General features: G+C 39.9%; 1 protein-coding gene across 1 annotated transcript in view; it reads right to left on the reverse strand.

Moving 5' to 3' along the window:
- The window catches only part of CNTNAP2 (contactin associated protein 2), a 1026949-nt gene that overhangs the window by 31664 nt on the left and 967872 nt on the right, over positions 1–27413 (reverse strand). The window lies entirely within an intron of this gene.

The raw sequence follows: 27413 nt of genomic DNA on the forward strand, positions 1-27413 counted from the left end.
TACACAATGCCACATTATGAACAAAAAAAGATATTTTGAAGTAGTGGCAATTTTAATTCAGTTACCAAAAGCCTGAAAGAAGCAAGCAAATGAAAAGCAGAATGACAGCAAGAACGCTGTAACTTAACAGGTAATTTTTTCTTCCAATATTTTCCTTCTGTTTCCTTTACTTCTTCATTTGCTATTTAATTTTTCTCAGATCAAAATGCACTTTTTTGTATAGACAATGCCAACCTAGCTGTAGTACTGAAAACCATTTCAATAGTTCAAAAAGAACTGTAGGAAAAAATAATACAGGACAGTGCAAGGAAAAAGAATCGATTTAATTTCTTAGAAGCAATTTCTTTTATGTTTGGGGTTTTTTCCAGTATTGTATGCTTCACAATTTGAAGCTGAACAATTCATATTTGAACAATCTCTATTATGTGCTTTTCTTTGTTACTCATATAAAATGCACTTTTGTATCTCCTCTGCGGGAACATGCTTATGTGTAATAAATTCACTTCTGCAAAGTATTACTATTTGATGCAAAAATTATCATAGAAATTTAACAGCCACATTAGATAGATCAATGACTTCTCTAGTTCATTGTTCTCTCTCAGAAATGAAAAGTGACTGACAGTAGCTGATTCACAAGTAGCATAACAGCATGGGGCATGTAAAACGATCCTCTCCCAGAACACCTTTTCAGCTTCCCATAAACATGGGCTTTAAACCTTTCCCAGATGAAAGCTGCATCTTGCCTTTTGGATTTATCTACCAGCAGAACTGTCTCCCGTGAACGTGCCCAGTCTTTTCAGAAACCATTAATGCTGCTGACCTGCACAGCATCCCACACCAATAAGTTCTAGTGCTGAACTACTCAGTCTGGGATGAATAACCTCCTGCAGGTCATTTTAAGGCTGCAGCCTGGAAAACGTAATTGAGGGTCTCAATTTCTCTTTTCAGAGAAAACCACTGCACACCTCCACCACTATAGGACTGTCCTGTCTCAAAATTTGGGTGGACCAACTATATTGATTAAAAAGAGAGCTCTCAATCCTTCGTTTAAAAGAAACCTTAATGCACTTCAATTACGAGTGTCAAAGCTCAGCATAAGACCCTCTAGACCTTTAGGCAGTGGAAATTATGATTTCATAAAGAATGAAATGTAAAAGCATTACACTAGGATCTGGAAAACAAAAATGCTCCCTCATTCAGTAAATACACTGGAGATGATAGAAATGGGCGCAGTTCAATGCCAGCCAACAAATTTCACTCCATGAGGAACAGTAAGGAATATGTATAGTTAAACTGGACCTTTCTTGCTTTTCAAATCACATCCAGAATATTACATGCCAGGCATGCTCAGTGTACACAGCTTTTTCAGTGCTCTCATCCAGAGTCCTATTCAGCAGGTAATGATAACAGACATTTTGACGAAAAGGCAGAGCCGGGTGTGTGGAGTGATGATGGACGAACCGGACGAGACAACACGCAAGGACTAACTCAGTGACTACCCTTGCATCTCGACAGATGGTGTAAACTGAACACATCGAGCTGGCTTAAATCAAACTGTGCACTATCAGTACGCTTTATCATTATTATTACATCGCACCCAAGCACAGAATGATGTGCTGGATTACTATCTAAGGATACAATGCCATTTGCAGTATAATGGCTTTGTTAACAGCTGTAGCATGTGCTCCCACCCAAATACTGAAGCAGAGCTTTGGCTGTTCCTTATCCCAAACGTAATGGATTTCTTTGGAGGCACACACAAACCTTTGATTAAGCTGCAATAAGAAGAAATATAAAAATATTGTAATTTTTGGATCTTGTTATGCTTACTCTAGCAGAGAAATACATTACAATAAGATATTAAGTTCAAGATGCTATAAAGATAAAAAAAACCTGTCATTTGCTTAATTTTCTTCAATGTTGAACAAGATTAAACACTTCGTGCCGCATCGGCTGATCAGACATGTCTAACACAGGACCGCTTATTAACTTGCTTCTTTTACAACCAGATCATAAAGAAAATAAGAAAAAAACTTACAGGTGGACCGCAGCACCAAGCGCCAGAAGACGATCTAAATCAGACCGCCCTTCTTCGTCCCTTCGAGCTGCCCCTGTCTCCGCCCCCAGCCCCCGATTCAGAGGAACCCCAGGCAGACACGAAGGACAAGGAATCCCCAGAGCCCGGACGGGCACCTCGGACACGCCTCGCAGCTCTGTTCGGCACCGGAGGTGCGCTCACCTGCTCTGCAGGCACACGCTGCCGTGGGACCGCGTCCCTGCCGCCTCCCCCGCGGGCTGCGACCCGGCACCAGCGCCTCACACGAGTGCCCCGAGCCCCCGCCCCGCAGGACGAGCCTCCCGGCCCCTCCGCCCCGCTCTACGGGCGCTGTCGGCCGGCCCTGCCCGCCGGGCACTCGGCGCGTCCCGGCCGGAGCTGCGGGCACGGCGGCTCCGGCCCCTGAGGGGGAGCGGGCGGAAAACGCGGAGCGGAGACCAGCGCAGCCTCCCGGCCCGACTGCTGCGGGCGGGAATACACGGACTGGATCCGCAGGGGGAGTGGGGGGAGTGGGCGGGGGTCCCGGGCCTCCGAGCGCCCGTCTCGCTGCAATGTGCTGCTCACCATCAAGGTGCGGCGCTGTTAAACGGGGAATGTAGCTGAAGGTCGTTATTTGGATAAGGTTTGAAAGGTACAATCAAAACTATCTTTGCTTTTAATTTATTCGCATAGAAAAGCGAGATGACTTCTCCTGCTCTCTTTTCAGATGGCAGAAGGGAGACTAAGCATCCTGCCTAGAGAGCATGGTAAAAAGAAGGGGATAAAATCCATCTATTGACACAGAAATTATGACACTGCCTATTATTCATCTATCCCTATTACCAATCTAATACAGAGATTATGACACCACCTATTATTCATCTATCCCTATTAACAATCTAATACAGAGGTTATGACACCGCCTATTACCCAGCTATTATCCAGCTATTAACACAGACATGATGAGACCAGCTCTTCTTTCTCCCCACTTCGTTTTAAAAGTGCCTCCTTGCTCTCTCCTGCTCTCCCAGCTGCACCACCACCTTCCTATCTCCATCCCTGCTCCATCACTCAAGCTACCAAATGGAGAGAAAGCCCCATGTGCTGGAGGGAGGGGAGAAAGGTAGAAGAAGCAGATATAGTTTTGGGATTGGCATAAACGCTGAAGAGTCAACACAATGCAGGCTACAGCTCACTTGGAATGGCTGGGCTTGACCATTGCTGTCTGCTGCTCTTCCAGCTGCTGTGACCCCCAATGTGGAAGCAGATGCTGCATGGCTTGAAGGGAAGGAGGCTGCCAGCACTGACTCAAGCCAAAAGTATCACTGAAGCCAACAAAATGCACTGGCCAGGGGGAAAATAGGGCCTGCTCAGCTTTTTCCCCAGTGAGGAGCCAGAATTGAGTGAGTAAAGGAAAAATAAATTAGCACTTTACCAGAAATAGGCCATAATGGGAATTATTGATCTTGGAGGAACCAGGATGGAGGAAATACAGGACCAGAGTCTCGGATTACAAGCCATGCAAGTTGTCAATCCAGAAGTAAAGCAAGAGATAACACTACTCTTCAGCAGAACCTCATCTAAGTCCTTTATTCAACTTGCGTGGCATCACAGTTAGTCACATCAATTTAACTCTCAGTTTCAATGTCAGTATTTTGTCCCTGTCCTGGACATTTCTATATTGTCCAGAACAGCAAAACTTTTAAAAGCCACGGCTGAATAATTCATTACTTAGTGCTAGAGAAACAGCCAGAGACTCTAAAATAGTTTAGACAGAATATTTTTTAAATATAGTCCAGAAGAAAACAGTAGTTTCTCCTCTCCATATTTCCAGAGATACAGTATTGCTTACATATTCTTGGTTGGTTTTTTTTGGTCCTGTCTTTTCCTGTGGGTTAAAAGGGGAGCACTCATTTAAAGCAGAGTTTCAGGTGTGAATTATAATTTATAAGAGTTTTGCAACAGGCGCCTCTTCAATATCATGTGTTCCACTCTCCTCTTATTTTTGCTGTGTCAAGTAAGGATGTGTTTTGAGCAGTGTTTGCCATAGCAGTTCATTAACACCACCACATGCACCAGCAAGTACTTTCCTCACTAAATAACCATAACATGTCCATATATTTAAAATTCCGTGATGCTCAGCTCTCGAGTAGGAACTCTGAGAGAAAATAGCAGTAGCTTGACAGAGGGGCTTTTTTTCTATTTGGATTTGTTAAATGATAATGTAGAAAAATTGAGGGCTTTAATGAACAGAGCTGGCAATGACTGTACATACAATCTATGTATTTCTTTGGAGAGTGCAACCTGAGACCTGTAAGCCAGCTGTCAGTGCCATTTTACTGAGTTCCATTATTATCCTTGGTTGTTCTGAACCAAGGCAGGTTTGATTTAATAAAACTATATCCTCTTCTGCATAGGCACACAACATCCAGTTCTGTTTCAGTATTTCACACAGAAAACTCTCAGAGCTCCCTCAGTTCCCCACAAGTAATGCATGAACCTGCTGATTTTTGTAAAGGAAAAAAACCAGTAAATGAGGACTCTCTAACAGGTGAATGGTCATTTGTAATAATTCTAGCAGAAACAATATGCAATTTGTGTGAGCAGTAGTTCAGCTTTAGGTAGTGAAGGCACTCAGAACTCAGCAGAGAGCTGAAAGGTCTCTCAGCATGGCAGTCTGCAATTTAGAGATATTCAGACTACATTTAAATGAGCTGGCCCAGGTACTAGAAGCAGTTTAGCTGCAGAGGAACAGAATTCTGGCTGCAGGGTATTTGTTCCACCTTTAGCTGAGAAAGACCCTGCCAGAATCAATTTTTAATTGCCTGTATTCATAAGCTCTGGATCTGAGATATAAAAAAAAGAAATGGAAAATTCTCACTTATAATTACATTCTTGAGAGACAATTTGCTTGACAGGAATGTTAATTACAGAATACTGAGGACAGCTTGGTAGGGAAGAAACACATCACTGGTGGATTTCTGTTGGTGAATAACTTAAACCAGCATGCTCTTAAATGTCGGTGTCCCAACATGTATGCTAATAAAGTTAATGAAAAGGGGGTGATAAGCATGTCTGGTGTGTGTGAAAAAAAATGCCCTCATTCTCATTTCCTAGAAACTTCAATTTGGGATGCTTGTGCTGGGATCTCATGCAGCCAGTAGTAGAGCATAATTAGATTATTGAATTTTTTTTCCCTAAAAATTTTACTGACTATGACATAAGATAATTAGTTTGGACTTCATTATGATGAGAAAAGAGGACTTAATGACCGGCCTGGAAGATGGTGGTTGCCTAGGCACCAGCAATCATAACCTGATTATGTTCAATATGTGATGTATGTGCTTTAAAAAGGCTATCTGGTCAAAGCTGAGAGAAATAATGAACAGCAGGGAGAGGGAGGAGAGACGGGAAGAGCCATGGATGGAAGTGGATGTTAAAGGATAGGTTGTATCTCAAAGAACAGGGCTCCACACTTTATGCTTGTATCATATGAAGATGTGACAATTACTTTTAATAAGAAAAAACACCAAATAAAATCAAAACCACACATCAAGGATCATTAATGGGACCAGTATTGAAGATGCTATTTAGCATTTTCATTAATGACATAAATGAATGGATCCAGTGCATCTTCAGCAGATTTGCAGATGACACCAAGCTGAGTGGTGCAGTTGACACCCCTGAAGGACAGGATGCCATGCAGGAGAATCTGGCCTAGCTCAAGAAGTGTGCCCTTGGGAATTTCATGAGGTTCAACAAGACGAAAGGCAAGGTGCTGCACCTGGGTTGGGACAACCCCCAGTACTGACACAGGCTGGGGGATGAACGGATGGAGAGCAGCCCTGGGGAGAAGGACCTGGGGGTGCTGGTGTTTGGGAGGCTGGACATGACCCAGCCATGGGCACTCCCAGCCCAGAGAGACAAACGTGTCCTGGGCTGCATCCAGAGCAGAGTGGACAGCAGGGCCAGGGAGGGGATTCTGTCCCTCTGCTCTGCTCTGCTGAGACCCCACCTGCAGGGCTGCATCAGCTCTGGGGTCCCAGCATAGGAGGGACACGGACCTGTGGGAGTGAGTCCAGAGAAGGGTCACTAGGATGATGAGTAGGGTGGAACACCTCTCCTGCAAAGAAGGGCTGAGGGAAATGGGTTTGTTCAGCCTGGAAGAGAGAAGGTTTTGAGGTCACCTAATTGTGGTGTCCCAGTGCCTTAAGGGACCCTACAAGAAAGATGAAGGACTTTTTTACAAGAGCATGTACTGATAGGACAAGGGGAAATGGCTTCAGACTGAAAGAGAGTAAGTTTTGATTAAGTAATAGTAATAGAAAGAAATTCTTTGCTATGGGAGTGGTGAGGCACTGGGACAAGTTGACAGAGAGGTCGTGGGTGCCTCACCTCTGGAAGTGTTTAGGACAAGGCTGAATGGGGCTCTGAGTAACCTTGTGAAGTGGAAGGAGTCCCTGTCCATGTCAAGGACATTGAAACTTGATGATCTTTAAGATCCCTTCCAGCCCAGGCCATTCTATGATACCAAGATTCTATATTTATTTGGATACTTCTGCTAGTGTTCTCTAAGAACTCCTGGGTGTAAAGTGAAGAGATTACTCTTTCTGCAGCATTCCACAGACCTTTAATCACTGGAGAAGTTACAGAGGACTGGAAAATTCCTTAGATCCTTCCAGGAAAACTGAAAATTGGTTAAAAAATGATATGATTAGCTATTGGATAATAAGCCTAATATCACTTTTCATAAAAGTGGAAGAAACATTGTGGAAATCTGTAAGTAACAAATGAAAAAAATTAAGTAAGCACAGGAAATCTTCAAATAAATTAATAGCTAAAAATGTTTCCTTAAATAAATTTCAAATTTCTGATTTCAGTACAAGTTTCATCAAGTTATATAGCTGTATTTTAGAAAGGTGCACATGTCTTCATGATGTTGAATTAATGAAGTTAGAATCCACAATATCAATAAAGCTTGTATTTAGTGGAAGCAAGTCAGGGATCATAAGCTAAGAAGCTGAGAAGGTACTTAAGAAGGTAGAAAGAGCTCTTCAACCAAGCCAAGAAAGGCATAGCAAAAAAATCCATGTCTGTCAGCAAAAGCCAAACATGTTATGGAAATAACTGCAATTTTTGAAAATGTAGCAGACTAATTGTTGGAAGGAGCAAGCCAGGGAAGTACACTGTGTTACATTATGGTTCCTGTTCTAATTTGCACAGTTCTGTTGTGCTTCAGTACAAGCCTTAGAGTTTTGTGATACTATTTAGCTAGGTTCCCTCTCACTCCCTATATTTAAACTGATGGCTGTCCTAATTGAAGGGAGTGGAATTATTTTTGGGACTTGCCACAAGTGCTTAGTCATTTTGCTAAATGGTCCTGTCATTATTAAATTATGAGTACCCTGTAATCACCTGATATTGTGTTGCAGTTCCAGAAGCGTGTTCAGCTTTTCCATCCAGCATTTGAATGTGAGCAATACAACCTTGCTTTCAGTATTATTTTTGGCACCTCTTTCACATTACTGGAATATCAGCGCCTGTCTCTGGCTAGCTGGTTACCAACCTTTGTTGCTTGCTTGGCTGGAGTTGAAGAAAATGTGTGCAATTTTTCTATTATTTCATGTGGCATGCACAAGGGAAGGTACCTCAACTGTTGGAACATGATGGAAAGACACCTGCAGAGGAATGCTTGAAGCAATAGAGCCCCACCACCCTCGCAGAAAAGCTCTGCAAACACACTCCTTGAGACACACAAATTCAGCTGATGCCAAAGGACAAGGGCCCATTGGCTTCACTTCTGAGGACACCTCCAGATTGCCCCCTCTGGCCCTATCCAGTACCAAACACAGTCAATGCTATCTGCCCACTAGAACTGGAATTGCTTTTTTTAACTGCCAGATGATCAGTTTGAGGAAGACAAGTCGCTTGAATGAATCTCCTCTAAACAGGTATAAGAACGTTCACCCAGAAAATATACTATTGTTTAATAAAAACCACCAACTGACTGAAATCCCAAGAATATTACCATTAGTTTTTGTTATTATGGGTATAGAAAATTCAAAAAAAATAAGGAAATCTGTAAAAATTGACAAAAAAAAAAAAGCAGCTACATGGATAGCAAATTAATCTGGATTAACATAGCAATATCATAGATGAGACTTATACCCAAGCCATTCTATGTTGTGAGAAAGGAAATTCAGAAACATTATCTTTTTCCATTCCACTGAATAAAAACAGACAGTGATGCTTTACCTCGGCTCATTAAGTTAAAACACCAAGTTATATAATAGGATACTGAGCTGGAAATGTCAGCCAGCTCTAGCCTGACAAATTAGGAGCAGTCTTTGGATATTTATAGAGATGAATACCTTTACTACTCTGCTATCTGATCTCAAAAAGTAATTTTCAGTATTGCAAAGAGACTTATTCAAAGTTTATCGTAAGCTGGCGGAACCTCTCCCAAGGGCCATCAAGCAGCTGGGTGTCCTTGTGCTCCCATGCTTTAGCCTTTCCTGGAAGCATATATTCTGATGTCTGCAGCCTCATGGACAATTAAACATTTTTACTCTAGGACCATGTAATAATTGAATAACACAAGATTTCTTGCTATTATATAGAGAGACAGTCTGGGAAAAGAGACAGAAAAGACATTGGAAAGCATCTTTAAGGAAAACATCCCCCTGTATTACATGTGGCATATGCCTCCAGTAATTGTTTAATACATTAAAAAAAAGAACTCATCAATCATATTAAGCACTGGTGTTGGACCAGCACTAAGTCCTCTTTGCAGACACAATCTTACTATGACAATTGTGTTGATGTTAAGAGAGGTGATCCTAAATAATAAATTCAGATTCAGGCAGGCTCCTTTTGGAAGCTATGCTCTCATGGAAATCTTGAGCAAATTGTCACTGATTTTTTTCTTTTTGAGCACATGCTTGTTCCAAAAACAAGAACTGTAGGTTGTAGGCTAATTTTGTGGACGAGGGGGTGAATGTGAGAACACTGATATGTGTGGCCAAACTGTATTGCTCTTGGCACACTGAGGACAGTTTTGGTAGCAGATAAGGCATACTTCATGGCAGAGAAAAAAGTATGAAAAAAACTTTCTGACCTACAGCATGGGAGCTTTCTAAATCATACTTAAAAGAATGGCGATTTAGCTGAAACATTTTAACTGGAGGCTTTCCAGTACTCTGAGTCACATCTTTAAAAACTTCATCACTAAAATCTGGAGCCAGATAAGGAGAATGTGCATGTTACCTCACCTCCAAGCCTGCTCTCCAACCTGGCTTTAAAATTTAGAGATTAAGCCAGTCATCAACATGAAAGATACATCTCACTTGCTTGATTATGTGCGTTAGTCACTGAAGAAACTGTAACTTAAAGTTCAGCAAACAGGGAAAAAGCAGCAGTCTCCTTTTCTTGCTTCAAGAGTAAACACCTGGACAAGAAGGCTGGCATAATGACCATGGTACAAAAGGCCTAGAGGCTGGAAAAAATCTATTTCTATGTTTGCAAAAGAGAGGAGAGTGTGCTTCTATTCCTTTCTCTATTCCCTCTCAAATAAATGCAAATAGTTATGGAGCAATTGTAGAAAGAGTTTGTATCTCTCCTGTTGAAACACCTGCTCTTCCTCTGTATGTTAGAAAATGAACATACAAGCATAAAACCTATTTTGTTGTTGAAGGACAAGGCCATAAATGAAGGACATGATTCTTTTGTCCTCCTGAAGGAAGGCTCTTAGTGCCAGCAAAAAGACTAGGAAGGCCTTTTGTGTATATTTCACTTTGCAGATCTCGGGGCATTCATTCCACTTAGTTATTTCTGCCTAAGTTTCAATTCTTCCACTCTTCTTAGGGTAACTAGCAGCCTGGTGGCTGCTCTATTAGTATCACTCTATTGGTGAGGCTTTTGTTGCACACAGTCTTTGCTGAAGGTCCCACTCTGAAATGAGTGCAGCCCTAGGGCAGCTGGTTGAGATTTTGCATTATTTGGGAGCAAGATTATTCCTTGTTTCCCCAAAAAGTAGACTGCCACTGGACTTAATTCTTGACTGGAAAGATCATAACCATAATAGAAATGCTAAAACCAGGTTTTACACATTTTTCTTCAATTACCTATTTATGGAGGCTAGCTTTGGAGCAGGCTGTAGGCCCATGGCCTGCCAGCCCTGCCTGAGAAGCTAGCCTGGGAAATTCATGGGAGGATTCAAAACAATCTTCAAAGACACAAAACAGCCTGCAGGTGCTGTTTTTCTGATTCCTGTGTTTTCCTTACAGGAGAAGGTCAGGGGGTGGTAAACCCCACTGACCAATGATGGTAATGTAGTACTTTACTAACCAATAAGAGTTTCCTTTCTGTACTCTTCACGAACTAGTCTGTATAGCATGGCTGAAGCAATAAACTCCTTTGAGAGTCCGTGTCGTTCTTCCGCCGTTCCCAATTAGAACAACACCTATTCATCCAAGGCACTTTTGAATCACGGTCAGTGATTGTTTGGAATGAGCTGTGCACTTAGGCAGCTCTTACAGAGTTCACACTTTATTTTGGGAAATAAATTTGATTACCCTGTCTAGCAGAATTTCCTGGAATCGCCTAAATATAAAAAATAACTTGTTCCTTTATAAAAAAAGTAAAACAATTACCGATTACCATGATTTTATTGTATGGCTTTTAGATTTTCTGGCTCATTGCTAGACCAGTAGGCTTTGCAATACAGTTCCAATGTACTTTCAGTATATACAAATAAGAGACCTCAGTTTGAGCTTTTCATGCACTTATCAGGACTCTAAATCTGAATTACTGTCATGGCTGAAAGCTGATGTGTTATTCATCGTCCAGTGAGATATCACTGTAAATAACAATTATTAATTGAAGCAAACACAAGAAATATTCCATGAAGTTTAGGTTATATTGTACCCAAACAACAACAGGGGTAGTCAGTGTGTGCAAATACCAAAGGAAGATACACCAGAGAAGGAAATTCAGATCTTAATTACTGGGACATGATGATCCAAATGGCAATAATCACTCCCCAAAAAGAACTTCCAGAGATCTGCTATAAGAATGGAAAGTCAGCTTGTCATCATCGCCTGCTAGGAAGCCACTTGTTTTCTCACTGCAGCACCTGTTCAGTTTGCTGTTCTGCAAATCACTGAATTTAGAACAATCAATCAGTGCAATTTTGTCTTCACAAGCACTCTGTGTTTCCCTCATATGGGGTATTAGTACGTCAGAGAACAGATTTTTCAAGAGATAAAAGGAAAACAGCAGCCATTATCTGTTACAGGAAACAGGCTAATGTGATACTCATTATATACACACAGTCCCTGTTTTATTTGCCTGACAATAATTTCCATGAGCTATGATAAATCAGTATGCTGAATTTCTTTTGCTATTTTTGGCCTTTGTGCCATAGCAGTGCATCAGAGGTAAATCTCCCGGTTCCTCATGCTTTGAGCATCAAAGTAGAATGCTGAGTCTTGAGAAGTTTGCCCCTCCTGATGGAAAGACATGCCTAATTATCTATCCAAGGAGTGGAGCACGTTTGCAGAGGTCACATTGCTCAGGCAACTTACACAACAGTTTTGCTGCTCTGCTTAAAAAGGATTTTAGTATTTAAAACTGTAAATCAGGTTGCCGCTATAAATAGAAGATAAAAGCCAACAAAAGTGTATCTATAATGTATGTGCATAGTTCATAAAAAGACACATATTTGGCTGTAAACCAGGACTTTGCTTCATGCCTTTCCTGTCCTGAGTCAGAAAAACCAAACTCCAGGGATCTCTGTCTATGCAGTATGTTGAAAAGTACAGAAATGAAATGCTCCTCCTGATTAGAAGTCAAGAAAATCAAGAGTTTTATTATATCAAAGAACTCATTAAAAATAACTATTTCACATCCTATTTAGGTAAAATTTATCCCCGAGACTGACAGTGCAGAACACACTTGGAATGGAAGGATGCCTACAAAGCTGCTGTGGTGCCTCCACAGCTCAGGCCAAATGGGCTGCATGTTTCTTTTGTCAGTCAGAACACTGCTGCTGCCATGCTCTCGTGACTCCTTCAGGTTTGTGCAGAGGCAGATGGCACCGAGGTATTTTGAACCAAACTCTGGATCTGAAATCCCAAACTAGCAGACTGGTTTATTTTCCACGACACCATTCCAGTTGACACCACAAATGCACTGCACAACCGCCTTCAAATCCTGCCAGCAGAATCTCCAGCACTGTCTGTCTCCATCCTATTGAACATATGCTGTCTCTGTAACACATTTATCAGGACAGAGACTGCCTGATCGTGTGGATATTTGAAGAAGCTTTTAAAAGCCCCATAAACAGCTTGATTAAATGTGGAAAATAGAGCTGCAACCATGGAGGTTTGGATTAGATTGTTTTATGGGCCATGCCCCAGTTGTACAGCAGAAAAAAAGGAGACATAAAAGCAGTAGATGAATGTGTAGGGGGCCTAAAACTATGAAACAGTCTCTATTTTTATGTCAAATGCTGATCAGGATGTGAACCACTGCAAAAAGCACTGATAGAAGGTCTCAGAGCCCTATTGAGGCACAACGTCTGCCAGGACTCAAAACCAGGCTGGTGGTGAGCTGTCCTATGGCAAAACAGGGCATTGTGCAAACACAAGAATCTTTTGCCATGGATATTTCACCAAAAGAGAAGGACATCTAGCAGATGAAGAAAAAATTAAACTGTTGCCCAAAAGCATAAACATTGGGAAAAGTAATGAAATGACAACTTGTGAAGTACAAATATTCCAGCCCCTTCCTGACTGCCCAAATAAAATTAATAGAATACAAATATTTCTCATTGGTAAAATACAATGTGAAGACAGAGCAGTCTACTTCATTTGGAGTGCCTGAAATCTCTTGACAAGAATAGAAATGCCACAGCTCCCTGTCATGAAGGGTTGTATTTCCTGCTGATTTTTTCTTCTTTGGATTAATTTTCTTTTTCCTTGGCACCATTTGATGTAGTTCTTGGTGACATGAGCAGTGGGATTGAGTGCACCCTCAGCAGGTTTGCCAACAACATCAAGCTGTGCGGTGTAGCTGACCTGCTGGAAGGAGAGAGGGATTTTGATAGGCTGGAGATGTGGGCCCATGGTGGGTTTCATCAAAGGCAGTGTGGCCAGCAGATCAAGGGATGTGATTTTACTCATCTGCCCCACTCTTGTGACACCCACCTGGCAGACTGTGTCCGGCTCTGGGGCCCTGACTTAAGAAGTACATGGACCAGGGCAGGAGCATGAAGATGCTGAGAGGACTGAAATACTTCTATGAAGACAGGCTGACAGAACTAGGGTTGAGAAGAGTCTGGAGAAGAGAAGGCTTCAGGAGGACTTTAAAACAGCCTTCCAATACCTAAAGGGAGCTACAAGAGAGCTGGAGAGGGACTTTTCTCGAGGGGCTGTTGTGACAGATCAAGGGGACATGGCTTCAGACTGAAAGGGGATAGCTTTAGACTGGATATCAGGAAGAAGTCCTTTGCAATGAGGGTGATGAGACACTGCAACAGGCTGCCTGAAGAAGTTGTGGATGCCCCATCTCTGGAACTGTTCACTGCCAGGTTGGATGGGGTTTTGAGCAGCCTGGTCTTGTGGAAGGTGTCCTTGCTCGTGGCAGGGGGGTGTGGAACTACAGGATTTTTAAGGTTTCTTCCAATTCAGGCCATTCTATGATTTTATTGCTGCCTGTTAAATTTTAAAACAATGCACTGAGTGTAAAAAGGGGTAAAGATTATTGTGAGACACCAATGAGAAGAAAATTAGATAATAAAAATAAGATTTTCTTTTAAAGAATGAATATATAAGCAGTATTTCCTTCCCCAAGGAATGAATTTATTCTTTTCTGTCAAAAGGGTAATATTGACTGAGCTGAAAAAACATTAGATCCAAATTAGAGACCCAACTAAGAAATTAGATATTTAATTAATACAACAGAAATGTATGAACCGTAAAACCTCTGGAATGGAAGAATGTTCAGATAAGATTTTCCTGGAAAATGAGAAATAGTATTTGCATTGATGAATTAGATGCAGTGTTAATATACTGAAGAAGGCACGCATTATAGGAGAAAATCAATTTCTTTCTGCATTCTGCTTGGTATCACTGGACTTGAAATTATTTCTATCTTATATATTGATATAAAAAAATATAAAAATAACCATATAAAAAGCCCAACCCCTTTAAGATTGATTATTAATATTAAGGCTCTTTAAGACTTTAAGATTAATGTGTTTAGTAACTATCAGTTGCAAAATACACATATGTTTAATCATTAGAGCAGAGAAGCTAAATCCTTGCTGTTCCAAGGTGCTAAATCATTTGCAGCATGACTAAAAGAAAAACACCAGAGAATTAATATTAGAAGAAAAAATCCAAGAACTAAGGATTCACAGGAAAAAGCTCTCCATAAAATGTGCAGAGATATTTGCTAAGTCAGCTTAAGTAGTACAGATTTTAAGTAGAATTTGATGGCTTACCTGGAGTAAAGGTTATAATGTTTCACCAAATGTTTGGCATCCTATGTCTCAGGGGCTTTCTGTTCAAGTAATTGATGTTGATTATGTGATACAAGTCACCACCTATCAATTATGGTTTTCCACTCAGTGTTTTCTCCCCATCCTCCTTTTTCACCACTGTTTTTCCATATCTTCTTTATTTTTATTTCAGTTGTTTACTTCTTCCCTGTTTTATTCCAAATATTATCATCAGTTATATCCTTTATTCTATTGTTACATCTAGCAGTTCCTCTCTATTGTTTTTGTAGTGTTTTCATTTTTTGACAAATACTTCTTTTTGAGACATTCAGCATCATGGTTGGTTCATGCCCCTGGGTGATGTGGATTGGTAGACTGAGGTGAGGTGATTGTTGTCGAGACACCTAGCACAAACCACAAGAGTTCTTCACAGAAATATGGAAAAATTGCCTTGTTTGAGAACAGTACTCAGGTACTCCAAAAACATAGGCTTTTTTAAAACATAGAGTTTCTGTACTAGGAAATCTTAGTGTTTTTCATCAAGACCTCTATGTTGAAGCACTAAATGGTCTAAAATATGAAAGGCTTCCTCTATTTCTCTATACACTATTATTCATTGAAGCAGTTTAATGTAAACTGAGGAAAGAACAAACCACTAATGATCGCTTTGCCCTAAAAATCTGCACGTCTCTTTTCACCCGTACTTCTCCTCTTCTTAAACTGGTAAAAAGAAACACTTTAAATATTGCTGGTAGTTCCAATCTAATAGTAAGCTTTGTGCCAGTCACACGTCTGACAGCATTGAAATGCACAGAGAACACTTAGTCTGACACAGCAGCAGATGTACAGTGAGGCTGAAATATGCTGGATATGCTGAATTTGCTGGGCATAACGTTTAGCTGGGCATCTGTGCATGTAGCCACAGCATGTTGCAGTTCATGGCATGTGTAAAGCCGAGTTTAATCACATAGATATGGTGGTGAGTTGTCTAGGATTTCTGAATGACGAGCAACCCTCACAGAGTGTCTGCTGAGCAGCTGAGCGGATGTGAGTCAGAAGAAGAGCTGGAAAAAAAGGAATGTCATAGGTGACCTGTAAAAGCAATTTGTGTCTTTTAGCAGCTGCCAAGCCAAGCTGGTAGGTACACACCTGCAGAAACTCTGTACATGGACTGTATTTAAGCATGCTCAGCACCAAGTTCTGCAAGAGGAGCTGAATAATGGCACAAGAAATCTCCAATATCCTTTAGAAAAATACCCGGGATTTTTGTGGATGAGTCCATCTGAAAACTGGAAAAGATTTAAATGAGCATTTTTTTATTTTCATTTCTCCCTGTCTACAGTGCATTACAAACAGGAAGAGTTTTATTCCAGACACAACCTAGATAATAAAGTTGAAGGCAAGATTGGGATTGCAGGAGTTTTAGATGTAGAGAACCCTGTCCTTTTAGGAAATCTGTGGCTAGTTGGCATGTTTGCCATAAGAGGCTGGCTGATGAGTCTGTAAATCAGTCAAATAGCAAAGCAGTGAAGATGCTGGTTGGATCATCTTCTGTCAGCTGCTCAAACAGAAAAGGTCACAGCAAGGTCACTGATCACACAATTCTGTTATCATCTCATCCTTGCATATGGAGAGGCAGAGCAATGTGCCACTAATTTTGTCCCTGACACTGAATTACTGTGTCCGGAGGTCCAAGAGGATGGAAATGAGCCAGCCCAAAACTCGATGCCTTCTATTTGAGATCTGTGAAAGCAGCACAGGCTGAAGCCAAACTCAGCTGGGACAGTTGTGCATTTTCACAGGAGATCTGACTTTGTTAGGCAAGAGTTACCAATCCACGATAATTAAGAAGAAGAAGAATAAGAATAAAGGGGGTGAGGTAAAGATACATTTGCTCGTTTCTTTGACTCATGGTCAGGCAGTAAGAAAAACTCGAAGAAACAAGAAGAACTGGAACCTCCCAAGGAAAGCTGGTCAAGTGCCATCTCCCAAGCTGTCTATTCCTCCAGTCTGGCACCAGAGAATCAGGACATCCCTGTGTGATCCACATCTGGCATCAGCCGTCTTTCTGGCTTATCAACACGCTTGATTTGTCACCACCGTTTTGTTCCCAACATCTGTGTTTCTCACAGCTTCTTCCATGCCTCTCCTTAGTCCCTTTGGATCTTCTTTTTTTTTTCCTCCCTCTCCAGAGGCATTTACCAAACTTTGCAACAAGGACTTGAAATTCAGAAGGCAACCCAGCTTCTTAAGTCTTACAGAAAGAAAACTGTGACCAGTTGACAGCAATTTCTACTTCATTTTCAAAACATAGACTTATTTGATGATTTCCATTTGAGCTTTGGAGTAAAGGCAGAAGGTGTTTACAATCTGGTCATGCTGAGAGCCTGGAAAAAGCTGACCTGCAGAGCTTTGCCTTGTCTTACAGACCACACCACAGCTTTAGGTGCCTGGCCTCCTGGTGGCCGGGAGCTTGAGGGCCACTGAAATGTGGATGAGCAGAGGAGAGAAGAAGCTGGGTCCAGAGCAGCAGAGACACAGCACTCTGAATCCACCTGCAGCAACAGGAGGCAGCCTGACATGAGTATTGCTGAGTAAAAGCTGCCTGCTGCAAATTCAGACGTGAGCTGCAGCCAGAGGGAACCAGGCAGAACAGTAAAGGGAGTCAGAGGATGAGAGTGGGAGCAGAAGGGAGATACAGGCTAGAGACCAATAACAAATGTGTGTATGAGGAGAGCTCCCCAAATTCTTTTGTTTTGGAGACAAGAAAGTAATAAAGTAATTGAAATTGAGAAGAAATTGAAGTAAAATTGAAATAATAAAGTAAATGAATGTTTTTTTTCAGTGAATTGCTGAAATGCAGCACAATTTTTAGTTAAAAAAGGTGTCCTAAGCCTGTTGCCCTCACATGGGGCTATGGGGAAGCTCAAAGGCAGACAGGCAGGCTGGGAACTGGGAGAGAAATGCAGGGGAACTTGTGTACCTCTCTGCTCTATATTGTGATTTTTCTTGTATTTAACATGGTTTTTAATTTGACTGAATACATTATTTTGACAATTATATACAAAGTAAATTTCTTTAAAAAAACCCAACCAAACCAGTCATAGGTGAGTATTAAGGAAGGACTGGAAATGGCCAGCTTGGAAGTAATAGAAATTAATTTGGTTTGTAAGTGCCATGCACACCATTGGAAAGCCACAAAACCACTGCAGAAGGAGCTGGGTGTGCAGCACCATTGGTAAAGGAATCACATGGAGAGTAGAGGATAGTGTCCGAATGCTGTGATGAACATCTTGCTAGATAATTCCTGATGAGAGAAATTAGAAAGGGGGCAGATTCAGGTCTGAACACAAAATGGGAGTTTGTCAAGCATGTCCCACTCTTCCTCCCTGTTCTCCACTCCCTCTCTGATCCCCTCAGAATAAAGTGAAAATGCATCACAACTCTAATATTTCCCATTCATATATTTTCCTGCATGAGGACAGGGTGCAGCCTATTCCAATTTCAGAAAAAAAAAAAAAAAATCCTTCATAAATTTAATGCTCTGGTTTCAGTGCATCCTCAGCAGAAAGGATGTGGCACACCACAAACAGCTCCCAGGAAGCAGATGCAATGCAAACTGAGCTGCCAGCCAGGCATCCCTTGATCCCTGGAGGGGACACTATTACAAAGTCAAGATAACAGACCTCAGCAATTAAGATATGCTTTATGCATTAATGGAGAGAAATCTGTGGATTCCTGCAAGCCTGCAGGCACTTAGTGGAGAGCTGCTGCGTAGGCTCCATTCTCAAGGTAAAGGATGTACCGGAAAGTACAGCAGTGTAAAAAACCATTTGCTCCAGCTGACATAATGTTACACCACCACTTAAATATCCTGCCTTCTCATGCTGGCCTAGAAACTTAGCAGGGTCTTGTGCCCCCCTGGTATAACCAGGTCTGTGCATTTGCTCTGAGCAAAGGCTCAGGTTTGCCTAAGGGAATGTAAAATACTTTGAGAAGCTGTGTTTGAAGTTCTCGTCCCTCTCTGTCTGCTGTCACTTTTACAGTCACCAAGCTTCTGTACTTCTCGAGTCAGATCAGTTTTAACCACTGATACACTGCTGTTTTTTCTCCACATGCCCTTTTCACATATAGTGAATGGGTTACAGAGATCTCATTAGCCTTTGCATGCCCTTCGTAACCTCTAAGTCTCATCCTGTGATACCAGGAAGTCAGATTTGGCAACTATCTTATTAAATGCATAGTTTTGTCTGCATTTATATTAGTGGAAATGTTAAGATGTTACCTATGAAAAACATAAAGAAAAGTCTTTAAATCCTGGTTGGATTAATACAGAAATAGTAGACCACTCCCAGCTTCATTAGCCATGCCATTGACTGTCTTGCAAAGAATCCCATGTGAAAGCAGAAGCAGGAAACCAAGAGGTTGCCATTGCTCCAGGGAGACTAACAAATATGCTAATTTTATGTTAAGTGAGCTTTTACTGAGTGAAGAAAGTACATATTTTCAAGGTGCTAAATTGAAATCAAATCAAATTTGGCTGAGAAAGATATGACAGCTTGATGAATTACATTAGCAATTGTAATAGTACTTTGCTTTGAAGATGTCTCACAATATCAGTATTTCTGAGGTATCTCATCACCAACAACCCAAAAAATGATTTTCAAATTATTCTAAAGGAAAAAGGTTTTTTTTTTTGGGAGGAGTCATTCCAACTGAAGTATTTTAAACAACTCATTTTTTCTGACACTCGATGACTAATTAATTTCTCACCTTGGACATTTTTGAGATAACTGTATATAGTATGATGCAACCTTTACACAGTTTGGATTCTGCAACTGACAAGAAGGATCAGGAGACAATTTTTTGATCAATAAGCATTTTCATGTAACAATGAGACAGATGACAATCTTTCTCCAAAATAAGAAGAAGGACGGAGTGGTAAAACTCCAGAACACAGTCTGAAGAGGACAGAAAGTAAGAAGGAGTAACAAAACCAGTGACAATATATATTATCTTGCTATCAGAATGAACAAAAGAAAATATTCCCTTTTAGTGGGAGACTGACTGTAACTTCACTCAACTGCTTTGTTTGCAAGTAGAGTACAACCCTGGTGGTACAGTAGCTGGGAGTCACTGAGGTAGATTTGTGAGTTCATATAGTCATAAAGGAGAGATTTCTAGCTAGTGGTCTACATTTATGGGAGAGGAAACAGGCTTCTCTAAAAAGAAAGTTGTAAACATGTGAGTCTATTCCTGTTGTATTTAAAGGAGCAGTTTATGAACTAGTCACTGTACTGCAGATTAAATACAGTTTTATTATGGCATATAAATCTAAGAATCAGTGACTATCATGTTCAGTGGCATAACAGTGCTACTATTGTGGCAGATTTAGTATCAGAATAAACAACCAAGTTGCAGCACAAGGATCCATTAGTGACAATGACTCTGCTGTGAAAAACCACTGAATCTAATTCAGGAAGCCATTTAAAAACAATGCTATCCTTAGTACTATACTACACAATCCTATCCTACCCCATCCTATCCTATTCTATCCTAGTACTATACAACACTATTTTCTTGAAACATCTAAAAGTTTTGCAAAATATTCAAATAAGATACCCTAAGACCCACCTCACCAAAAAAAAACAAAACAAAAAACCCAAACCCAAAACCCCACAGACAAACAAACAAACAAACAAACAAACAAACAAAATATTTGACAGAATCATTTCAAACAACCAGTTCCTGCCAAGTGGTGTCAACTCTATTGGCTTGGCAAGTTTGAAAGCAAGATCCTGATACAACCACAGTATCTGTTTTTATTTACAGCATGGATGTAGCTGACACCATTGGGAATCACACAATCTTCCAAATGAGTTCCTTCTCCATGACAACTAATAGTGTTTTAAGCGTTCCCTGAAATATGCAGATGGAGAATGCATTATTGTACCTATCAGAAAGGACTTATTTAGAGAATGTATATATATAGCTTTAAAATTTGCTGAGCAGAAACTCTTGAGATTAAGAGATCAGCCATGTTTTGGCTCTGTAATTCAAACAATAAGAGCATTTCTTTTAAAAGAAATGCAAAGTAGCCTACAGCCAAAGGTCTGGTTAAACAGGAAAAGGTTGAAGTGTCTTTCCATAATTTATATACTTACCTTTCTTTTTGTGACAGTGGGAATTAAGCAAATTATTCACCATGAATAATTTAGTCTATGAATTTATAGTTCTATATAAAGGTCCTAAAGAAAGATTGTCTTATCTTCACATTTATTCATTACTTAATATTGTTTGAGGAACAGGTTTATTTTACTATGTCTTGAATATGCTCATGCAGAGAAGGTGTTTTTTTCTTTCGCAAAGAGCAGCAGCACAATATAAACTTTACATTCTATATCCAGTCTAGTTAAGCAGAGTTTAATAGTGTGAAGATCGTGTTGAGACTTTGAACACAGTTAAATTTCATCTTAAAAAGCTGAACAGCTTAAAACCACATGGACAGGCCCAAGCTTCTCTGAGAGAATGAAAGCTGTCCAGGCCTAAGGCACAGTGGCACATACCATGAAATTCTATCTAATTTATACTTCAGAAATTCCCACATCCTTTGCTCTTCCCAGGTTCTCCAGCAACCTGAGGAAACTTTCTCCAGGTTCTAGAAATCCTCTGATCCTTCCGGCATAAGAGGCCACTGCAGATCAGAGGAGGACACAGCTTCTAAATTATCAGTGGTGGGAGTGAAAACCAGTACAGCCCTTGATGGAAAGGCTTGACTTGATCCCAGTGATCTTCTAAAACATGGGACGTGAGTCACTTCCTTTTCTGTCTGACAACCTCTGCAATATTTTTGTCAGGCTATGTGTTGTTTTGTTATGATTTTTCCCTAAGTGAAGCAAGTGTCAGATAAAACCTGGGCTTTTTTTTAATTGTCAAACAATGAGTGAGTTTTGAATTAGACATAATTTCTGTATGTGTTCTTACAAGTAATGGCATCTACTATTACTACTACAACTACTACTACTACTATTACTACTACTACTAATCTGCACCCTCAGCAAAATAATATGTCCAGAAGGCTATTTCTATAGCTATTTCTAATCAAATCATTACTACATACTTACATTATTTTTGAGTGTTTTATATCTGGAACTATGGGTAGAGATTGCCCAAGCTAGGTAAAGTAATATAAAATTTTAAGACTTGTGCCTTGGCTTATTAAAGACAATTTTTTTGTCAATTCTGTCTGTTATCTTTGGGGAATTCTATTCTAATTTTTGATTTTTCCTTTCAGTATACCTGGAGGAAAATTATAAGATGCTATACTTTCAGGAGTACCTTTGGCATTTTCAGAGTGTGTAGTCCTTTTTATTTTAGTGATTTATAAGCCTTGAAGGTGCTCTGAGCTGTTCGATTTTGCTATCTATGCCATTAGAAGTTTATGGGGCCAACGACAGGTTTTATTGATACCCCTGTCATGTTCAGTTCCTTTCTCTGACCCTTGAAAGCAGCTGCATTTGAAATAAATTAGTATTAGATATTACACATTACAAGCACTATAGTTCCTATGGCAGGGAAAAGTTATATAATCAAGATACGCCACCTTAACAAAATACAGAAGTTAGGAAAAGGTGAGTCCAATTACTGAAGTTTAAGTTTTCATTTTATTCTGTTGCTTTTAAATAGTGTTATCAATGTTTTGAATGCCAGATAAGACTTGTGCAAATACTCTGTTCAAAATGGCACTAACCAAATTAAATTGCCTTACAATCATGTTTTTTCTTTTCTTTTCCTTTTCTTTTCTTTCCTTTTTTTATTTTTTTTTTCCTTTTTTATTTTTTTTTCTTTCAGAGCCAGTAGATGAATACTTTGGAAAGAACTGTAAAACAATGGAATAATTTTCTCAGCAAGATTCTATTGAGTGATTTATATGAAACAATTTTCAGACACGTTAAAGCACAAGGGAAATAACTTTAGAATTTAGGAATTTAGGATACTCCTGCATCCTATTAGAGGCTGGTATGTGAGCTAGAAAACCATGAGAATAAAAGGTGATCTTCTGGAGCTGTTGATTGCCCATGGATGATTTGAAGGCTGGTAATCAGTGAAGTCTTTTCACAGAGACTAGCACAACAGGAAATGAAAAGGCAGTTCCAGTACAAAGTATGAGAGGGGCTGAGAGGTGAAGAATCACCTGAAGGGTAAGAGTGAAAAGTTTGTGGGAGTAAATGACTACAGCTAATTTTTGGGAGAACAAAACTGGCTATAATCATGACAACAGAGATTACCTAAGCATCTAATTTAATCCAGTTTGTCTGAGGTCTACCTTCTGCCTCTCTGGAGCCGGGGCAGATGAATCCTTCAATATTCTGAAAAAGAGCAGGAAGATGCTGCATGGTTGCTGAGAGGAATCAATGAATATTCTCGGCTTCTATTCTTCATTTTGGTTCTCAAAGGATAAAATTCCCTATTTCTGCCTCAGAAGTTATTGGGACTAAACTGGCAAATCAAAGTGTTTATCATGTCCTTTGGATGGGAGACTTGTAGATGGAAACTGTTTCTTTCTGAATATAGTTTGTAGGTAGGATTTCTCAGAGAAAAACCAGACAGATCAACACCAGAGGTCTGAAAGAAAAATGACTTTTGTTTTGGTCAGGTTTTGACTACAAGAGCTGTCGAGCATTGCTGCCTTTACCAGGAACCCTTCAAACAGTGAGTATGGACAGACAGATCTGAGATCAGAGAAAAAGGCAATATTAAATCCCAGAGGTGTTTCAACCAGGCTGATAGCATTATACAAGAGGAGTAGGAGAAGGAGAATTGTCCAGATGTTATATTTTTGTATGACAATTCATACATAACTCATGCAGGGGAAAGGACATCTCTAATATTCAACTGCTACCTGCCGTAGCAGGAGGGCTCCCAAAATGACGAGATGCATTCTCAGTGAGATTACAGTGCAGAATGTTAATGCTGGTGCTCAGAAATGAAGCAGCAGGCAGCTACTTTGAAGAAAGTTGGTGGATGAATTTACTGCATGCTAGCTGTTTTTTTCCTCATTATCAGCGCAAGTAGGCTGAGCTACCCTGCACTCAGAGTGTCTCTCTGCACTGCAAAATGAAGGAGAGCAGCAGAGCTCAAGCTGTGCAGCTCTGAATGCCACACTCCCAACACATATAATGAAGTGCTAAACTCGTTATGATCATGAAGCAGTAGTAGATACATGTCAAAGATGCATAGCAAAATAATACTTTTATATTATTCATGATCTATTTACAGCTTGTACTATTTTCCAAGATGAAAATTTGGAAGGTGAGAAAAGTGCCCTACAGTATAGACATCTAATTCTAAACTGGTGTTTTATATATTAACATTAACTTCATATCAGATGAGGTCAATGTCTAAAAGCGTACCCAAACTGAGCACCTATTATGATTATGCATATATCTTCTCCAGATTTTTTTTTATAGACGCTATCAAAACCCACTTTTTAATGATGGTGAATGCTCTTGAAGAAATAAAATGTTCATTCTTTGACATGAAACAAACCCTCTAACTGATAAAACTCTGCAGTTGTGTGGAAACATGGACACTGAAGCTGGTTTTGAAAGTGTGTGATGGTTTTGGTAGGACGAATTACATTGCAGGTCATTGATGTTTTTCAGGTACAAGTGTTGAAGTACCAAACTGCCAAGCTTTTTCTATAGAAAAGAAAGTATCTTATCCAGGACTAAAGAATGATTATCTCTTGCAATAATTGCCATTGTTCACTGCTGGATATTCAAAGCATTCTGAACTTTTGCCTCCTATTATTCAGAGTCTATTTTTAGATAGATGTCATGCAAGAAAAAAGGAGTTATTCTTTCTATACCGTACCTAAGCCATGAAGCAATATCATTTATCTCCTCCTTTTTGTGAAGTTTCTCTGTTCTCTCCTTTGCATATTTGAAACTAACTGCTTTGCTAGATGTAAGCTGGTCCTACCTCCCACCAGTCCAAGGTGCTGAATGTCACAATGAATCCAGAGAAATGTCTCCTCATCAATTTTAATTTTCACCACAAACACCACTAAACAAACAGAAACTCCAATTAGGTAACAATAAAAAATCTTTGCATTAACATCAGGGAAACCCCACCATATCTAGAAATTGACCTTCTACCACTTCTTCTCAAGGCAACTGCTTTTTGTGTAAAGAATCCTGGCCCTTGGGGTTGATTTCTAGGACCTTTCTTTAGCTGTAGAGTGGTGGCAGCTGCTTTTGTAAGAAAGAAGGCAGACCTGAAAGATATTTCCCTTTTGGCTACTATATACTAGAAGTCCCTGAAGAGCACTAGCTTGAGGAAGAGACAAAAATGGAGCCCGCAGAGGTGAGCCGCAGGGACAGCTGTCAGTTCTGAAAATGATTATCTGTCTGATGGTGTCTTGTATTATGTCTGTTGTTACCAAGTGGATATTCAAGTATTACTGAAAAAAGACAATTTAATTTGGAGTGGTTGGTAGAAATGAAGGCAGGAAGCACATTTCCTTTACTTCCCTTCCACTCTCTCAAGAGCAACTCTTGTCTGATCTTGGTGTTTCTGTGCTCAATCATATATCCTGTTAGACAAACTCTCAAATTATTTCTGTTCACCAGAATGATACTTTTACAAAATCACGTGTAATTATGTCTAGCTAATTCCTTATAAATAGATATTAAATGCCAAAGAAATGTTCCACTTTTAATAATAAAGTACAGACTAAGAGAGTACAGGTGTAGTTACCCAAAAAGGATGTGAAGACAAAGCTGAGTATTGCATCCAAACCCTCTACACTTAATGGAAAATTTAAACCTCTGTTTTATTCTACCTCAGTAATGAGCTGCAAGTTGCAGCCTACATGAAAATGTGGATGCCTGTCCCGTTGTCTAATTTTCACTTTTTCATCTTCATTACTTATCATTCAGATATCCTGGTTTTCCCTCTCTCCTTATCTGTCAGCCATCAAAGCCTAAATACATCTAAATAACAGATTAAAGAATTTTCTTGAAACATTAACAATAGCTTTCTATAATTTTTGTGAAACTTGCATTTCTCTAGTACTATTATTTTTGTTACTACATACACATGTAGCATTTTTCATTTGTTGTATCTTTCAGCTTTATTTCACACCTCAAATTATAATCCATTTTGCCTAGGTAAGAATTGTGTACTAAATGCCTTTACCTCCAGTTTTCCAAAAGGTTAAAATTATTTTATATCAGTATTTTTCAATCCAGTGAACAATTGCATTTTTTGAACTAGTATTTCAAGGAAACAGAAAGCATCTCAACTTAAAGAAGAGAAGTTCTCCCTGATTGCAACTCAAACATTTTGCTGTTGTTCTGATGTTCTGCTTTACAGAAAATATTCTGAGCAGTTATAAAGCAACATTTTATTAATCAGCCATATTGTAACACCTAGAGCAGAGAGAGGTGTTGCATTGCAGTAGGTGTTGTACAAGGGATCATTTCCGACGGGGAGCAGATGAACTCTATCACAGCAAGCACAGCTGTGGCAGAAGCGGCTGCTCCTATGCAAATAACACCAATAAAAATGGAAATAAGACAGATGGAAGACCAGTTTCCCAGTAAGATTGTTCCAGAGTGCTCTTCAAAAACCCATCTGTCTTTAAAAATAGGGCCTTGCATTCATTTTTGCTGACAAATAAGAATTGCACAGTATGGGAACAACAGAAACTGAATGCAAGTGATGCCAGAGTAGCAGTGAAATGGGAGGCTACTCCCATATTGCCCATTTGGAGAATGCAATTACATATGGGCACAAATTGCAACTTGATCTATGTATCCAGATCTTCTCTTGGTTCTAATCCCTCTAGACCACTAAAATATGCCTAGTCAGTATGAGGTGACAGCTAGAGGCTTTAAGGAAACTGAATTCTATGTATACTTTTCCCTTCGAAGTGCTGTACCTGGATAACCCTGTTAAAGGAGCTCTTCCCTCATTCAACATGACTCCAAGATCTGCACAGTAAAGCTTATCAACAGACATGGTCAGTTGCAGAACAATTTTGCTCCTGGAAATCCATCTCTTTGCAGTGAAGTTCATTTTTTCTTTGGTGGAAACAGTAAAAGGGTTTTTTCTTTGTTTTCTTGTTTGATTTGCAAAGACAGTAACAAGCAGAGAGGAAGAAGCAAAAAAACCCCAATCATATTGCCAAAGGGCTAATATAATCCCATGCCATTAAAAAAATAGAGTCAGACCATCAGCTCCAGTCCAGCTGCCCAAATTAAATGCAGTAAGGTGGGAATGCACCCAAATCAGACTGCATCATCTTTTGTACTATCAACAGAAGTGACTTGGAAAGTACTAGAAAATAGTTCATGATTTTCGATAGCCAGTCATTTTAAAGGCTTTTCATTTCCTATTTCATGGAAGTTCTGTGTGTTAAATTTTAAGAACAAAACAAATGGAAAAGTGTATCTACAAAAAAGCCCATAACTATGTGGTCAATTTCTTTACCACTTGAAAAAACAGTGCAAAGGGTTCACAGATTAATGCCTTAACCACTTAACAAAGAAAAATTTGCAATTTTATGGATTAAGCTCTTCACTGAGTTCAAGCAACCACATCTCTGCATAAAGTGCTTAGAGGAAATAATATTAATTCCCCTTTATCTCTGAAAAGGGCAAAAAAGCACTCCTTACAAACCGTTAATGTTGGGAAGAATTGCTTATTGAAGTGAGTAACCCTGGAAATTCATGTAAGAATCCAGTACCAGAAAAACTGAGCAATGGAATTCTAAAAATGAGGCCAAAGCATCTGTATGCCTTGAGTTCATCTGAGGAGCTGGCCAGCATCTGCTGCACTGGAAATAACCATGAATTCCATAAAAGGGAT

The sequence above is a fragment of the Poecile atricapillus genome, chromosome 2, assembly GCF_030490865.1.
Source record: "Poecile atricapillus isolate bPoeAtr1 chromosome 2, bPoeAtr1.hap1, whole genome shotgun sequence".
Classification (NCBI taxonomy): Eukaryota; Metazoa; Chordata; class Aves; order Passeriformes; family Paridae; genus Poecile; species Poecile atricapillus.